This window comes from Canis lupus, chromosome 31 (assembly GCF_003254725.2).
Source record: "Canis lupus dingo isolate Sandy chromosome 31, ASM325472v2, whole genome shotgun sequence".
Taxonomy (NCBI): Eukaryota; Metazoa; Chordata; class Mammalia; order Carnivora; family Canidae; genus Canis; species Canis lupus.
In genome coordinates, this window is record NC_064273.1 from 32,113,014 (window position 1) to 32,131,479 (window position 18,466).

General features: G+C 44.7%; 1 protein-coding gene across 7 annotated transcripts in view; it reads left to right on the forward strand.

Moving 5' to 3' along the window:
• The first annotated feature begins 474 nt into the window (after positions 1-474).
• DYRK1A (dual specificity tyrosine phosphorylation regulated kinase 1A) overlaps positions 475-18,466 on the forward strand; it is a 148,752-nt gene continuing 130,760 nt past the window's right edge. For 3 of the 7 annotated variants that reach the window (XM_049104761.1, XM_025449967.3, XM_049104762.1), the window contains exon 1: positions 1,625-2,344. The gene's annotated coding sequence lies outside the window, so the exon portion shown is untranslated. The other 4 variants (XM_049104760.1, XM_049104757.1, XM_049104758.1 and 1 more) reach the window with 4 other exon arrangements.

An 18,466-nucleotide genomic window follows, 5' to 3' on the forward strand; every position in this document is an offset into this window, starting at 1 on the left:
ACGGGAAAATGAGCTTAGACGTCAATCAATAAATTAGTGACTTGGTGTAGAAAAAAAATTACAGTACCCTTTCGGCGTAACATTTGCTAAGTGCCATTTTATTAGCATTGGTACAGAACACAATTCTCAGGCAGTGGCTGTCTACTAATTACAAAGTAGCCAGCACGGCATGGCTACGAGCATACCTAGATTTCAGCGCCTGGGAAGCACACCTAGCGACATTCAGTCGCGCAGAAGGAATGGATAAAAAATAAATAAATAAATAAATAAATAAATAAATAAATAAATAAATAAATAAAAATAAAGGGGGGGGCAGCATATTAATAGAGTGGTGGGCGAATTAAGAACGGGGAAGCTGAGATGGTGCATCCAAGAGAAAAAACCAGGGAGCGGGGCAGCAAGGATACAGTCCTAGCTCAAGAGGATTAATGTAAGGGGCATTCCGATCTGCAAAGGAAAGCCTGCACCCAGAAAGGTGGGGAGGGCTTTGAGATAGGTGGTAGAGCCTGGGAGAGCGTGCACAGCCTCAAGAAAGTTTGTATGATGCTTGCGTGCATAATATGTGATCGCCGGCATTGGCTGCTGCGCGAACGGAGAGGCAGGGTTTAATCAAGGTGTCAGCCGCAGGGGCATCCCGGATTCGGGCGAAGCGTCCGGAATTCCTGAGATGTCTGAAACGCGGAGGCGGCCGCTCCCCCACCCCCGCCGCGGCCTCCGTGGGCATTTTCCGGCGAGGGGGGCACGCGAGCCCTTCGAAGAACAGCTGAGACGCGCGGCCGTGCGCCCCCGGGCCGCCCTCCCGCGGCAGGCGCGCTCCCCGGGGACCAAGGTGAGAGCCCCGGGGCCGCGGCGCGGGCGGGGGGGGGCGGGGGCGGCCCGGGTCCCCGCGCGGCCGCAGAGCCCGCCCCCTCCCCTCCCCCACCCCCACCCCCGGCGCGGGCGGGGCTGCGGGCGCACGACGCGGAAGCGCGGGGTTCCGGGGGCGGCGGCGCGGAGGCCGCGCGCGCTCCCCGGGCCGCAGTCGGCGCGGGCGCGGGCGCGGGCGCGGGCGCGGGCGCGGGGCGGGGCGCGGCCGGGAGGCCGGGGAGGCGGCGGGCGCTCGCGCACAGGCCGGGCCGCCGCCTCGCCCCCCCTTCCCCTTCCCTTCCTTTCCCTTCCCTTCCCTCCCTCGGCCCGGCCGTCCCCCTCTTCTCCCCTCCCCCGAGCGAATCACGCGCCCTCCTCTGACACTCGTAGCGGGCCCGAGCTCCGAATTTATCCTTCACGTGACCTGAGGGGGTTGGGTGGTTGGTTAGGGACGTCGGGGGAGAGGGAAAGGAGGGAACGGAATCTGCCGTTGCCCGAGCAACAGGCCCCGCCCGCCGGCTTGGGGCCGGGGGGGCGGGAGGAGGACGTCAGCACGTCAGCCGGGGTTTTGCGTTTTGATTGACAGTTGCTATAGCGACCGGGTCGGTCCGTCGCCATTTTGTTGGTTGGTTTTTTTTTAAACCCTTTCGCTTCCCGCCCGAATAATAATAAAAAGCCCCATTGGAGTGAGGCGGGGGTGGCGGCGGCAAGAGCGGCGGGGGGATCCGGGGAGACTGCTGCCGTCGCTGCTGCTGATCGCGGCCCAGGTCGGGCTCAGGGAGCGGACACCTCGAGCGGGGGGTGCGGGCGCCGCCGCCGCCGCCGCCGCCGCCGCTTCTGCTGCTGCTGTTCCTGCTGCTGCTGTTGGTGCCGCTGCCGCCGCCGCCGCCGCCGCCGCCGCCGCCGGCGAGCGGGCGGGACCGGTGTGAGTGTGAGAGTGTGTGTGTGAGGGAGCGTGTGCGTGCGTGCGTGTGTGTGAGTGTGTGTCTGTCTGTCTGTGCGGGGACTCGGGGGCGGGCGGTTCGGGCTCTCCTGGCGGAGGAGCCGCCGCCGCCGCCGCCGCCGCCGCTCGGGCCCCGGCGCTTCTGGCTGCGCAGGTTTGGAGCGCGCGCCATTTTGTGCGATTTACAAAAATCCTCGTCGGGAAGAAGCCGCCGGGAGCGGCCGCCACTCGGCGCCCGGCCTCGCCGCCGCCCTCCGCGCCGGGCCGGGCCGCGCGGCCCCGCCGCCGGGAGCCGGGGTCCGGGGACTGCGGTATTTGCCGGGGAGGGGGCTGCCGCCTCCCCGGCCCCGGGCGCCGCTGGAACCGCGGAGCCGGACACGGACTGCGAAGGCTGCGGCTCGGCCGGGAGCGCCGGCAGCGCCGGGAGCGCCGGGGGCGGAGAGACAGGCGGCCGGGGCGGCGCTGGCTGCGGAGGCCGCGGCGGGAGCGCAGCGGCGGGAGCCCGAGGCTGAGACTCACCGGAGGGAGCGGCGCGAGCGCCCCGCCATCGTCCCGGTGAGTGTCCGGCCCGGCGCCCGGCTCCCCCCCCCCCCCCCGCGGCCTGCAGCCGGGCCCGCGCCGAGGCCGGCCGGGCGGAGGGAGGGACCTGCCATTTTAGGAGGAGGCGCCCGCGCCCCGCGGCCCGCGGCCGGTCGCCGGGGGAGGGAGCCCGGCAGGCCCGGTCCCGGAGGAGAGGCGGGCGCGAGCGAGCGGAGGGCAAAGTTGCGGCGGGCGGGAGCCGGGGCCGCGGCCTCCCGGGAGCCGGGGCCGGGGCCGGGGCCTGGCGGGCGGGCGGGGGGGGCCGGGGAAGCGCCAGACCTTCACTGGTCGCCCGGGCGGAGGGGAGGAGGTTGTCTTCCTCCTCCTCCTCCTCCTCCTCCTCCTCCTCCTCCTCCTCCTCCTCTTCCTCCTCACCCTCTCCCCCCAGCTCCTCCCTCGGCCCTCCTCTCGGTGCCCCCAGCAGCGTGGGAACCCGCCGGGGCTCTCCGCAAGGACAATGCCCGGGCCGCGGGATCGGGGCGGCCGCGGGGCGAGGCGCGGCGCCCGGGGAGGCGCTCCGGGGCGTGTGCTCCCAAGTTGCGCCGGGAGCGCGGGGGAGGCCGCCGGCCCGCCCGCCCGCCCGAGGTGCGGCGACGACCCGGCCGGCAGCCGAGCAGCCGAGCAGCCCGAGCAGCCCGAGCGGCGCCGGTGCCCGGGAGTGCGCGGACCCCGACGGGCAAACCCGGCCGCGGCCACAAAACTTCCCGAGTCTTATTTGCAGCCCCCCCTCCCCCCCGCTCTCGCGTCGACCCACCGCCGCTGCCGAGGAGCCGAACGCCTGGCCTAGCGAGAGGCCCCTCCCTAGCCTGAAATAGTTAAAAATGGCTCAAGGAGCGAGCGAGCGAGCGAGCGAACCCCGACTGGCTGGCCCGTGCCTTTTGCGTCCAACCCTAGATTACACGGACCTTGTAATCTAGGTGCAGCCCGCGGATGCCAGCACCATTTGGTTTCTGGAATTCCGCCCGAGTTGTCAGAAAATACCCGGTATAGCATCGTTTTCACACTGATTTTTTTTTTCTTTTTTTTTTAAGATTAGGATGAACAGAGAGCCAGCCAGGCAGTCGTCTCAGGGCTTTACGTGTATGCACTCGCTTTTCCCACTGGTGGGAACTGTTAACCCATTTCACAGATGAGGAAACTGAGCGGTGACTCACCCAAGGTCACACAGCTGGGACTCCAGGAGCTGGAGCCCCTAGCCGGCCTGGGCTCGTAATCACTAGCTTATAACTGATTATTAGAGACGCTGGCAGATTTTGCAGCGATCCGCGTGTAATGACTCAGGGTTCTAACCTAGAGATTGCGCCCCTGACAGTGTTGAGCGTGGAATGAACTTTCTCCTTTGCGGAAGTGGAAAGATGGAAAAGAGACCCTCTTGATGAAACTTGTCAGTCTCTCCCCCTTCCCGTTTCCCACTCCCGGCCCCCCCCCCCCCCCCCCCCCCGCGCCCATGTAGACAGTTATTGAATGGAAAGACTTAAAAAGATATATTTTGGTGCGTTTTGTTCTTCACAATTAATTTTAATTGTAGGCATCATTTAAGTATTGATGAGTCATAGCAAAGTTTTGTGTAAAAGTTAGTTTTAGGCATTTTAAAATTTTTGAATACGGGGATTTCCTGTATGACCCCCCCCCCCTTGCACCTTACATATACAAAGTGTTTAAGAATGGATATATTTAATATTTTGATTCTGAGGAGTTTTGATAATTCAGTGGCGTGACCTTTTTTTATTTTCTCAATTTCTCACCTCTTGATTATCTGAGAGAAATATTTTCAGATAGGTTATAAATGTGAGACTAGAACTAAAATTTCATGTGCTAAGATTTTAAGCTGAAGATGATAGTCTCAAAGAAACCAGTTAAGAGAAAGTTTACTCAGTTACAGTTAAGATTTTTAATGTGCACATGACTTACACTTAAAGTACCCCAGTGCTTTTGGAGGATTGGTCTTGAAATAGCCCTGGTGCTTTTATTGGCTGTCCAAATTCATTTAGAGTTCAAACCTTATCAGAAAGTTAAGGACTCCTGTTAACATGTGTACGAAGTTCGATTGTAAGACAGTATAAAAAGTTGATAAGAGGCGTAAGCTCAGATATTAATTATTCTAGGTTACCCCTGTGTAAGTTGAAGGCACACTTTAAAAGTTTTGATTTGAAGGAATAGACTTCAATGAATGGATGGTCATTATTGGTAGGGTTGGGAAATGGACTAAATGATCTAGTGAGATCTTTGTTTTTAGGAATTTGGGATAAAGGTGTAAGATAGCCTCTTAACCGTATTTTAAAGACATTTTGGTGGGACCTATTAGAAATTTAAGAGAGAATTACTGTGTGCTTGCCCTCCAAAATTAACCAGTTAGCCCAGTCTTTAGGGGAACATTCAAAATAAATGAAAATATTCCATTTTAATGCAGTGTTTTGTTCGGGAACGTGTATAGTGAAAAAGACCCTTGATTAGAATTTTTTCCCCCCTGTAGAATGTTGTCAGATGTTTGTCCCCTTAGTTTTATTTATGGAGAGTTACTGTGTTTATGACTTAAAGATAGGGGGTAGGTAGGGAGTGGTAAATTCAGGGACTGGTATTTAAAGAATTTACATATATAGGTTTTTATAGTGCTAGGAGTATTTATCTGCAAAAGCAAAATTCAGGATGGCTTATCCCACAAGTGTACAATGACCTTTGGTATGCATTTTGTTATGAAACTGAAATACAAAGAAAGAAAACGCTAATATGTATCATATCTTGGGTACTGCTTGAAAACTTTTTTTTTTTTTTTAAGTAAGAACTAGGTTAGATTAGTCAGGGATGTTTTCACATGTGTGTTTATGGTTGGCAAGTATCTGGTTTTGGGAAGAAAATTTGGAAAGAAGTAACTTTATTATGAGCGTGAAGGGAATTGCCTTATATGTGAGACTGAAAGTAAGATTCATTAGCAGAGGGGGGCTTCATTTGTGACTTCCTTGGTGTTTGTGATAAAAGTTTCAATGTTTTTGCTTTAGCGTTATCTTCTCTCTTACTACAAAGAACTTTCACATTTCTTACACCCACACCCCCAAGCAATCTCTCTCATTCCTCCAAGAAAGAATGAACCATCTGAACCCAGCAAAATCCAAAAACTTCCAGGAAGAGTCTTTATAATGAACTTATTTCTTCCCTGACAAGATTTTATTATTTTCACAATTTTGTCGTATTCCTTATCCGTAGTTTCAACTGTGAGCTAGGAAGCTCTACTTTCTGTTGAGTGTTTTGATGGTTTTACATGTTTTCTATTTGGAAGTAAAGGTATTACTTGGAATTATCAAATATGGTCTCTTGAAACTTAGTACTAACACAGTTTGCCCTGTCAGAAGGTATTGTGTGACCGACGTGTGCAGGAGCACCTTATGTGTGCATAGTGCTAGTCTTTTAAAAGACTTCTTACTGTATGTCATTGTAACTGTTGGGCAATGTTCTGATGGTTAGAGAAACTATGGAAACTCCTAACCCGTGGCTTGTACAATTTTAGATTAAAAATTTGGGGGAGGAGGTTAAATTTTTTTGATTACTTGGGAAAAAAACCCCACCTAATTGTTTTAAGTTACCTAAAACTTCTCAGTTGCCCCTAAGTGAAGAAATCTTTTGAAATCTTGCTTGCAGTGTTAAGCTAGAGCTATAAGATTTATTGTTGGTTACGTGAGAATGAGATACTAGGTTCATAGGATGAAAATAATCTCAGATTCATATTAAGTAATTAAAGATAAGTCTTGTTTCCTCACTTGGTGGCTACAGGCAGCCTTAGTTTCTTTCTTTCTTTTCTTTTCTTTTCTTTTCTTTTCTTTTCTTTTCTTTTCTTTTCTTTTCTTTTTTTTCTTTTTTTCTTTTCTTTTCTTTTCTTTCTTTCTTTCTTTCTTTCTTTCTTTCTTTCTTCTTTCTTTCTTTCTTTCTTTCTTTCTTTCTTTCATGTCATATGGAAACAACATTGTTTGGAGGTGTTGCATTGGATAGACCAGCTAAGTGTTTTTCAAAAGTTATACTTTTGCTTTGAAATCATGCTTTCAGAATTGTATTACAAATTAAAATTTTCTGTTGGAGATGATGACTTTCAGTACTTTGGATATATAAAATGATGTGGTTCCTTGTGGGCATACTCTTTGCTAATGTAGAGCCACTTGGGCTTCTTGACAGTTGATCCTTCTACCAGAGCTATACATCCTCTGTTCTAGAATGAGATTTTCAAAAGTTTACGTGGTACTATTAAAGTTTTGACAAGATATTTTTTTGTTTCAGGGACATATGCTTGTATCTAATATATGAATCATGATAGCCTAAAATGGATTTTTACTCTTGATGAATTGTTGTTTTTTGTTCCCATAATTAAAATGGTTGTATAAATCAATGGGGAGGAGCTTAGGGAACTGGTTTTACATGGAATGAATCTGGTTTTCAACATCACCTCTATTTTACATAACATCTCTGTTCATTAAATAACCCTGCAATCTTTCTAAGTATATCAGATTTCCAGTGACAAGATTTGAATCTTTTTCTTTTTTTAAGTTTTATGGATATCTGTGGCTAGAGTTGGCATCCTAGCATATGTGTTTTGGTAAGAAGCTGCTCTGTCACCCATCCAAAATCTGCATAATATCTAGTTATAGATGGCAGTTGAGGTAGTGTGATGCAGTGGAGAGAGTATGGGCCTGTGAGATGGTGCTGGGTAGAGGCTCCAGGGTCAGGCCGATCTGCAATCTCACTGGCAGTGTGATTTTGCTAAGTATTGGTTTCTTCGTCTGTAACATGGCGTTGGTGGTACTTACTGTAGAGCTCTTGTGCAGATTGAGGCAACACATATGCATTTTTTTTTAAGGACTTTATTTATTTATTCACGAGACACAGAGAGAGGGGCAGAGACACAGGCAGAGGGAGAAGCCGACTCCAAGCAGGGAGCCCGAAGCGGGACTCAATCCCGAGTCCCCAGGATTACGCCCTGGGCCGAAGGCAGGCGCTAAACCACTGAGCCACCCAGGCTGCCCAACACAAACGCATTTCTTAATAGCCTCCTCCTTTCCATTTGTACTCATCCTTGAGGTCCCAGGATGAATGCTGATTCTCCAGAAAGAGGCTTTCCCCAATGCCCCAGTCTAGGTAGGGTTCCTTAGACATGCATTCTTGTAGGAATCTGCTTTCTTTGTAGCTCTTACTGCAAATTAGCTGTGTAATTATTATTCATACATATTCACAGATATACTTACTTATTTAATGTCTGTCTCTTCCTCTCTCCACTAGATTGTAAGGTCCATCTGGACGGGAATAATTCTTTTTTTTGATCACGCTTCCAGTACAGCAGAGGTATATAAACGTATACGTATACAGAGGATGGAATGAAGAACCTATATGCTGAATCCTGTCCTAGTACCACTCTGTAATTGTGCAATCTTGGGCAAAGTAGCTTCTCCGAGCTTCAGTGTTTTATATGCCAAATGTGCACAGCACCAGCTGCCCTGCCTAGGATTTTGAGAATGTGGAATGAGATATGATTATGAAGTGCTTTGCAAAAGTTTAGAATGCCATATAAATATAAGTTGGTACAGTAGCAATAATTTCAGTAGTGGGGTTACCCAAGAATTTATAATTAGAGTTTCAACTTTACTGAATTAGTAAGTAGCTATTACTTAATATTTGTTATAAATTTAAACTTTATGCATTAATTAGAACACAAGATTGGGCCTTTGTTCTGATTAAATACAACAGCTTTAACAAGTTTTTTCTCTCTCATGTAAGTGATTTTCAGGCTGATGTAGTGGCTCCATGGTAAAGGGGACTTTGATTCCTTCTGTCTTGCTGTTTTCCTCTTTTAGGTAGACACCACTTTCTGTGTGGTACAAGACCGCTCCCCACCATATCTACCATCTAGGAACAGGTGTGGGGAAAGCACATTCCATGACTTTGTTCACAGGTGTTGGTCAAAACTTGGTCAGGTGGCCACAGTTAGCTGCAAAGGAGGCTGGGATATGTGGTCTCTGGCAGGGGGGCTGTTTGGTTAAAAATCTGTTTCTGCTGAAGAAAAGGAGAATGGGGAATGATGAAACATTTCCTGTCACACTTAAATCTTTTAGAAGAAATATACAGAAAGAAACCTTGGAAAGACAACTTATTACACTAATTAATAAGATTTATTTTCCATATCTGATTATTAATCTTCAGAACTGTGGTGTGCAAATTTAAATAGATCACTATTCAGTATCTGCAATATATATAGTCAGATTAGAAAAAATGTAGCTAAACTTTTAGAAGTGAATGAATTTTGGCTGTAACATTATTTTACTGATTTTTTTGTTAGATATATGGTTCTTGATAGCTGTGACTATATTGTATGTAAACTATTTGAAATCTAAGCTTTTGGATTTTAACAGTTTCCTAGAATGTAATCCTGCTGTGTGTATTCATACCCATATTCTCAGCAAACAATACCGGAATGACACTTGAATCTTGTCAGGTTTTCAGTAACTGCTTGAGTCCCTGAAGTTGCAAGGAGGACGATAGCAGTGATGCTTAGAAATACATTTACTATCCAAGTATGTTCCTCTTAAGTTTTGTGGGTTTGAACAAAGTGGAAGATCTAGGATTATTTGGAACTAGAGTGTTATTCGGTCTAGGCGGAGACCTGAGAAACTAATGGTTCTCAAACAGGCTTCTGGAGAACTTCTCAAAGTTGTGAGACTCCCCAACCCAGATACTTCTCCATCTACAGGGTTGGGGTGATGCTCTGGAATCTACTTTCTTAATTAGGACTCTGAGTAACCTGGTACAGTAGAAACACTTAGAAAAACATTGATATAATTCATCTCTTTCACTTTAGAGAAGGAAGTAGGTGCAAAGAAACTAAGTGACTAACCAGTACCCCAGAGTGAGCCACTTGAGGACTAGTGTATGTTTTTCTGACCCCTGGTTCTTCGTTCTTAATATGAACGTAAAAGTGGACCAAGTACCAGTTGTATTGGGATTTTTTAAGGATATTGGTCATTCTCAAATAGTTTTTTATATGTGAGCTCATTGGTAGTGAATGGATCACTTAATTGTCCTTTTAGCAAATAGTCAAATGAGTATTTAAGGATGGGAAGTTGAGGTTTTAAAGGTATTGTTCATGTCAGTGCTGTAGTGGATAGGGTAGTTTACCTACAGCATTAGGGTAGATGATAGGTAGGTGCTAGTCTGGCATGATTAGAAGGAACCAAGGTAGGTCTTCAAATTATTACTTTCTTTTTCATTTGCAGTTTTCACTGTGGAATTCATTTCTTTAGATTAAACTAAGAGTTGGATTCCCTAATTTGAACTGGAAGTATTCCCAGAGGAATGCCTTTTATCTGTGTATCAGGTTAACACTTTATTTTTATGAATTAGCTGGCTGTCATTTGTTTATTTTATTTTTTAAAAAGATTTTTAATTTATTTATTCATGAGGAAGAGGGAGAGGGAGAGAGAGACAGGCAGAGACACAGGCAGAGGGAGAAGCAGGCTCCATGCAGGGAGCCCGACGTGAGACTTGATCCCGGGTCTCCAGGACCAGTCCCTGGGTTGAAGGTGGTGCTAAACCACTGAGCTACCCGGGCTGCCCTGGCTGTCATTTTATTTTATTTTAAATATTTTATTTATTTATTCATGGAAGACAGAGAGAAAGAGAAAGGCAGAGACACAGGCAGAGGGAGGAGCAGGCTCCATGCAGGGAGCCTGACCTGGGACTGGATCCCAGGTCTCCAGGATCACGCCCTGGGCTGAAGGCGGCGCCAAACCGCTGAGCCACCCTGGCTGCCCTGGCTATCATTTTAAACATTGGAGATAGCACCTATGCTAATAAGAGAGCTTTGTGGGAAGGGGAGGGAAGAATCGGCGTGTGTGTCCTTGCTGGAGGAAGATGAAGGGCATGTTTGAGAAATGTCAGCTTGTGGTATAGAGTCCTGGAAAGGTTCCTCTGGTGGCCAGAGGCTGGGAGTATTAGACTGGACTTCTGGCCTTCTGTCACTAAGAGTATTGGTAATGGGACTGTGGATAATTTTGTGCCACTTGATTGAGTGAATATTGGAGTAGAAGGCTTTTTTTCTTAGCGTTCATCATTTCTATTTGAGGGGTCTGACACCATATCAAATATATAAGGAATCATTCTTATCACCTTGGGAATTTTAGTTTTTAAAAGATCACCAAATAATATCTCCTCATGGTAGGGAGAAAAAAAAAAGCTCAGGCCCTATAGAATGCTATATATCAACCCCCCGCCTCGTGCTCCATAGGTAATGGTTCTTATTTCTCCTACCAACAATGTCCTGTGTGTATATGTGCAAGGATATATATTAAACATTTATTATATTTGTGTTTAGTATGATCCTATTTTTAAAAATTAATTTTTTTTTTTTTTTAAGAAACACTAACTCCAATATGGCCCTGGAACTCACAGCTTCCAAGATCAGGAGTCACTGAGCCAAGCCAGGGCTTGTGCCATTGATCCTATTAGTTTTTTTAAAGTGCCTAGACATTGTGATAGATGTGTGTGTATGTACAGGGTCTGTGCCCTTACCTGCAAACTGGATCATGCTAAACATGGGTCATGCTTAAACTGGATGATGCTAGACACATAGATTTGCATCTTAAGCATCTTGGTCGGTTTTAGAAATACCTTAGTATCAGCTGATAGCTTCCCTGTTGTTCTTAATGGTTAGAAAGTATTCCATGTTACGGATGTACCACAGCTTAATCAATCTCCATTAAAGAACATTTAAATTGTTTTGTATTTTTGTTTTAAACAATTCTGCAGTGTGCATCCTTGTACATACAGCTGTGTCCTGCGAGCCTTAGCCACATGATATATATTTCTAAGGGAAATTGCTGGTTCGCCAAATATATGCATATTTGGATATGCCTTGCCAAATCAGTAGCACCAATTTATATTTCAGTCAGCAGTGTTTGAGAGTTCATAGTTTCCCAGATCTCACCAACACTGGTGTTACCAGAGTTTTAAATCTTTGTCAGTTTAATAGGTGAAAATGATGTCTAGTTGTTTGGATTTGCATTTCTTTAATTATGAGGGAGTTGGAAGATTTTTAGTTGTACTCTAAGTCTTGTACTTTAATAATGAAATATTCTTTGTCAGATATATGATTAAAAATATTTTCTGATTTTCCTGTAGTTTTTATTCTGTTGAATGAAAAACTGATGTTTTGATAACTTTGTAGATGCTTGCAATTGTAAATGCGTTGATAAATTGTATAAGGGAATTCTTATTTTCCTTCAGTCTTATGTATGAGGTATGTGCATTGTGGTGGTAGAAGCTTTGACTACAAAAGTAAAATTTGCTTACCTGTGCTGTTAGCGTTGAGATGTGTGTCCAGGTGCCATCACCATAGGTAAGACCATGGCTGCTAACAGTAAAAGGTATTGACATTGAAAGAACTAGAAGAAAGCCGTAAGGAATGCTGGGGATTTGAGCATGCCTGGAGGAGAAGGGACTTGAGTCTTGGTAGAACCTAGGGATTTGATAGTCTGCTAGAGAGAGAGGGTCCTGGGGTGGCAGGGGAAGGATGGGGGGCCTCAGGAGAATGACAGATTCATGGGCCACGGGGCCCAGAGTATCAAAGGGCATGTGTGAGAGGTTCTGGAGGAGGGAGAGGGACGGTGACACTGAGAAATGAGTGTGGTGGGTCTTAAATTTATGAGGTGTTTGGGGCCATTGAAGGTGTTTCTCACCAGGGCTCTGGTGACAAGTCTGGGTTAGGGAGATGAACACAGTGAGGAGAAGGGCCTGGAAGGCAGGCTCATTCTAGGTGTATAGGCATGAAAGAGTAAGAAGAGGTAAAAAGTAGAAGTCAGAGGGGAGAGCCACGTCAGGAGTGCCTTAAAAAATTCTCAGTGATTTAATTTTCAAAGAACAAGTGAATATTTCTGGGTTCAAACAGCAGTGTGGCCAAATTTTTGGACCTAGAAAGGAGAGGATTAAACATTGGTAGCAGTATAGTTTGGGAATGATTTGTTTAATGGAGCAATTGAGTGAATTTCCTCCTGAGGGCCTGCAAAAACTGTTGAACAGAAGATCGAATTATTGCTGTAGTTGAGACTTCCATGAGGGACAAGTGGAAGCCATTTGGAGCACCATTAAAGATGAGCTTGAAAATGGAACAGTGGGAGAAGGCAGTGTTAGAAGATGTGAATCCGGAAAGAAAAAGATGTATCATGATACATGGTTTGAAAAATACAGAGTAGTGGAACATGGGAGAGAGTTAAGTTTATTCTGAGTGTCTTAGTATTTTCCTAAATAATACCGTATTCTCTTTATTTTCACAAGTATTCTTACCAGGAGACCAATCATTTAAAAAGCGTTTATCTCTTGAGGTGTTTAGAATTATTTATTGAGGACCTACCAATGCCAGACATGGAAGTGTAGGGCCTGGGAATCAGTTCTCCAGCAAAGCCTAAACTGTGCCATCACAGAAGTTATGATCTGTTTGGGGGAAATCTTTAGTAATCCCTAGAGTAGGCTTACTGACTTCATCTAGAGTAGACATACATTTTCATTGAAGGGAACACAGAGCACATGAAACTGAGTAATTTTTTTTATTAAATATTTTATTTGAGAGAGAATGAGAATGAGTGGGGGAGGGGGAGAGGGAGAAGTAGGCTCCCCACTGAGCAGGGAGCCTGGTGCAGGACTCAATCCTGGGACCATGACCTGAGCCCCCCAGGTGCCCCTAAATTGAGTAATTTTTGATGTTGCTTTTTGAAGGTCAAATTTTTGTCTCATTTTAGAGTCCTTTTGACAGTTAATTTTGAGTGAAAGTTTATTTGGGTATATAAATAGGACTCCAGTCTTTAAGACAATTACTGTGTGCTGAAAAATTTGTTCTGATTTGATCATTTCCCCTTGAAAAGTACAACTGTCATCTATCTCAGTAGTGGTTTTTTTTTTTTTTAACTTCATCTTTACATCAAACACATTCATTACTGAATGACATTACTTCCGTAGTACAAAAGCTTTTGTAAAAGTTTTTTCAAAATAGCAATGGTAGGAAAATTATTAGGATCTCATTTGAGTACACGAGAATCTAATTTCACTTTTTGAATTTCTCTATGATCATTCTGTGGTATAGTTCAAAACGTCAGTGAAGCTAGGTGAATTTACCTAAGAATTGGCCTGAAGGCCCACAGTTACTCAGCAGTATTAGAATCAGCTATGCAGAGGGAAGAAATTGAAGATGAGAGTCTTAGGATTCGTGAGAGACAGCTTGGAGGAAGCCTTCTTGCTGAGTAAGACGAAGATCCAGACATCGAAGGTAAAGGATGTAGGCATATAAGGAAAGTCAAAGAGTAAGGAAAATTCAGTGGGATGGACAGGAATAGGAATGGAAGAGCGATTTGAGCCAATGAATAAGAATTCTTTGTCTTAAAAACAAACAAACAAACAAACAAACAAACAAACCTGTTTAATAATACACTGTGACTTCTAGAGTAAAGACCAAACTAGTCACATACAGGACCCAGTACCTGAATGAGGTGGCCTCCACTCACTTAGACAGTCTTACCTTCCTAGGCTCTGGATTCTATCTTCTCATGTGCTGCTGCTTCAACCCGCAGCCATCTCCTTCCTTGGAGTGAGTGAACCTCGTTTCCTCCAGCACATACAGCCTAGATTTTATTTTCTCAGGGAAAGTAATCCCCCCCCCCCACCCATCACTTCTTTTTTAATGTGTCATGTCTTCTTGTAATTTTCCTCCATAGTGCTTATTATAGTTGATACTTTTTTAAAAAGATTTTTATTTAGTTATTTAGAGAGAGTGAGGGGCGGGGGGGGCAGGGTAGTGCAGTGGAGGGAGAGAGAGAGTCTCCAGCAGACTCCATGGTGAACATGGAGCTCTGTCTCACAACTCTGAGATCATGATCTAAGCTGAAATCAAGAGTTGAACTCTTAACCTGAGCCACCCACACGCCCCCTACAGTTGATAATTTTTTAATGCTTATTTAATTTAATGTTTTTGAGAGAGTAGGGCAGTGGGTGGCATCAGCAAAGGCTTGGCACCATAGTAAGCACTGAGTAAACATTTGTTGAATGAATCAATGAACTGCATGTTTTGCTCTTTACTATTTGGTGTCAGGGACCAAAGGACTATCTTTTAAAATTTTATTTATTTATTTATTTACTTGAGAGAGCACCTGAGCCTGGGGGAGAGGCATGGGGTGGGAGTGGGGGGTCGTGTAGAATCCCAAGCAGTTCAGAGCCTGACTCAGGGGCTCCATCTCAGAACCCTGAGATCATAGCCTGAGCCATAATCAAGAGTTTGGTCCAACTGAACCATCCAAGTCCCCCCAGAGGACTATTTTTTTTTTTTTTTTTTTAAGTTTTATTTATTTGAGAGACAGTGAGCAAGTAGGAGCACAGGAGAGAAAGCACAAGCCCTGGGTGGGGGGGGGAGTGGAAGAAGCAGACTCCCTGCTGAGCAGGGAGCCCAGATGCTGAGATGCTGGGTTCGACCCCAGGATCATGACTTGAACTGAAGGCAAGATGCTTAACCAACTGTGCCCCCCAGGTGCCCTAAAGGATTATCTTTTTAAAGATAGGAATGGAAAAATTTATAGGCAGGAAAAAGTTATTTACTCATGGAATAATTTCACAAATGCATATGAAGTACCTACTGTGTGGGAGAAGCCAGGTGTTAGGAATATGGAGTAGAAACATTGTGTCTTTTTAGGATTTATTTATTTATTTATTTATTTATTTATTTATTTATTTATTATTTATTTATTTATTTATTTATTTATTTATTTATGATAGAGAGAGAGAGAGAGAGAGGCAGAGACACAGGCAGAGGGAGAAGCAGGCTCCATGCACCGGGAGCCCGACGTGGGATTCGATCCCAGGTCTCCAGGATCGTGCCCTGGGCCAAAGGCAGGAGCTAAACCGCTGTGCCACCCAGGGATCCCTAGGTTTTATTTTTTAAGAAAGTATAGTTAATAATGTTGTATTAGTTAGATTGTACCTTTTTAAATAAAGGAGCACATCATTTTAGTAGTTTATTGAAATAGACACATTACTTAGTGTTCATTTGGAGTTTTAAATTGTGGAGAGAATCGGCCTGGATATCTTTCATGATTCTTAGCCAACAAAGTGAGGTCCATTCAGCAGTGACCTCTAGGGCAGCCTGGGTGGCTCAGCGGTTTAGCTCCACCTTCCACCCAGGGTGTGATCCTGGAAACCTAGGATCAAGTCCCACGTTGGGCTCCCTGCATGGAGGGAGCCTGCTTCTCCCTCTGCCTGTGTCTCTGCCTCTTTCTCTGTGTCTCTCATGAATAAATAAATAAAATCTTAAAAAAAAAAAAACCCACAAAAAACAAAACAGTGACCTCTAGGATGTCAGTCCAGCATTTGTAGTAGCTGTTAGGTTCACGTTAGGATCACATTTAAAACAAGCTCTTGGGATGCCTGCGTGGCTCAGCGGTTGAGCATCTGCCTTTGGCTCAGGATGCAATCCCAGAGTTCAGGATCCAGCCCCAAATGGGGCTCCCTGCATGGGGCCTGCTTCTCCCTCTGTGCCTCTGCCTCTCTCTCTCTATGTCTCTCATGAATAAATAAACAAAATCTAAAAAATTTAAAATAAGCTCTAACTTTGACTTTATCTAAAAAGTGACAAAAAATTGAAGAAAGTGGTTTGTTTGGATTTTGGCGTTAACCTTTTTTTTTTTTTTTTTTTTTTAAAGATTTTATTGATTCATGACAGACAGAGAAGCAGAGACACATGCAGAGGGAGAAGCAGGCTCCATGCAAGGAACCTGATGTGGGATTTAATCCTGGAACTCCAGGATCACGCCCTGGGTGGAAGGCAGGTGCTAAACCGCTGAGCCACCCAGGGATTCCCTGGCTTTAACTTTTTCAAGTTTGGACAACAGAATGAAAATGATTGGGGAAGTTCATTTTATGGATGGATTTTCAAAAGAATGAGTCTTGAGTTAAAAGTGACTGAAGCTGTCCATCTTGTCAGATGAATGAGCTTTTAAAAGCTTTTAAGGGCTTTGTTAAAATAGTTTTGAAACCTTTCTCAGTAACTAGTTTCTATAGTAAATATTTGGAAAAACATTCAGAAATATTGAGTGGGTAGTGAAGCTCTGCTCTCTGAGCCTGGCCCTGTGTTAGGCCCTTGGGACATAGTGAGTCCCATGGGCATATAGGGTCTTTGCCATCATGAAGTTTTTCAGTCAGGAGCTCACTGGAGAGAAATGTAAAGGAAACCAGGCTTGTGTTCAGGGTGAGCAATTTGTTTGTTCATTTGTTCCTTCCTTCTTTTTGTTTGTTTGGTTTATGTTTTGAACTTAGTTTTGGTGGCAACATGTTAGACTACTTTAAGCTACTTGTTGCTTTATTTTTGATAACATAGGAGTTAAAGGGGAGAACATTTATAATACTATGTAAAATAGAAACTTGGATCTTCAACTGTTGGCAGATTTTTAAAAAAAGTTTAAATCAATGGGTTCATCCTCTTAAAAAATAAGCTACTATTAAATAATAATAGTAACAATAGCTGTTATTGAGTGCCTGCTATGAGCCCAACACTCTACATATTTATTATTAATATTCTCAGCAACTCTGTAAGGTGGTTGGTAGTATCTCTGTTTTATAAGCTGAGAGACACACAGGGAAGTAAATTTGCTTAAGGAAGGATAATCACAGCAGATTGCATGTGCTGTTTCTAGGTAATAAAAAACCCAGTGAACAGTTAAGTGTCCTAAAGTTAAACATAGAAAAGAAAGAGAAACATAGACCTTCTATAATCCATTAATTAAAGAAATAGATAAAAGTTCTGGTATACTGGGATTGATGTCATGTGGTACTGGTGCATTATTTTTTCAGATAATAAAAATATCCGAAGGCTATCTATGTTTGGGGGAGTTCTTTACCTTAAGGATTTGGGGGTAAGTAGAAATCTTCAATTTTGAGAGCTAGTTGTTCACTTTCTCTGCAACTTTTGGAGTTGGGATGCAATCACATGACCTGGAGTCACCACTCCATCACCTCAGAAGCTAGTCATTTGCAGAAGCAGGCACTTTGTGGAATCTGTTCTGCAGTGTGAGGGGGATGGCAGCTACATCTGTTTTCCAGAGGTGGGCAGTGACAAAGATTTACCTGTACCATTTAGTTCCTGGTGTCACTATTGTCTGTACAAGCTGCAGTGACTGAATCCTATGTTGTCTCCACTGGACCAGATCTGTGGTTTGAATTTTGGGTGTTCTTGATTATGTAGCCTTCAGCCTGGCCCTCCTGGGGTTTTCTGTGAGTTACCTAATATGTTTTAATAACTTCCTTTTCAGTTTCAACAAAGTCAGAGTTAGTTTCTTTTGTTTGTAGCTAAACCTTTACTTAGATGATGCTAATTAATTAAGGTAATTGACAATTCTGAGGAACTCTCCAGGGTTGGGGTTACCTGCATCTAGATTAGAATTTATTAATGGGAAGAGTTCATAGTATTTATTAAGTGAAATAGATACATGTAGTTTGCCTATTGATTTAATGGATTTGCTGATTTAGTGCCTATTCTAGGCCAGGATATATTTTAAGTATTGGGGATATAGGAGTGACAAGATAGACAAGATCCCTGTACTCTCACAGAGCTTACATTCTGTTTTAAATGTAGAATAAGCAAGAAAGCAAGCAACGAGGACAAAGAGTGATAAATGCCATGATAAAAATAAAGATGGGATAACTTAATCGACAATGTGTGTGTGTGTGTGTGTGTGTGTGTGTGTGTGTGTGTGTTTATGGGCTGTATCTTATAATACATTTAATTGTCAGGAATCATGACTTAGGTTTTTGACTATGAGGCAGTAACATTCTGAATTTACCAACCAACCATAAACAGCTAGGAATCTGGACAAAATACATGAAACAAGTATTTTCAGATATTTGAACAATAGGCACTGCAGATCGGTGATCCCTGACAGAGGGAGAGCAAACAAGTTGAGCTCTTTGATGGCCCAGCTTTCTTCTAGAGAAGAATTTTCAGATCTCTGGGCAGGGAGGGGGATCCCAAATAGAGCCATTTGGCCTCATTGAGTTGAGGAAGCAAAGATTGGAGCTGGAGGAGGCCAGGATGGTTCT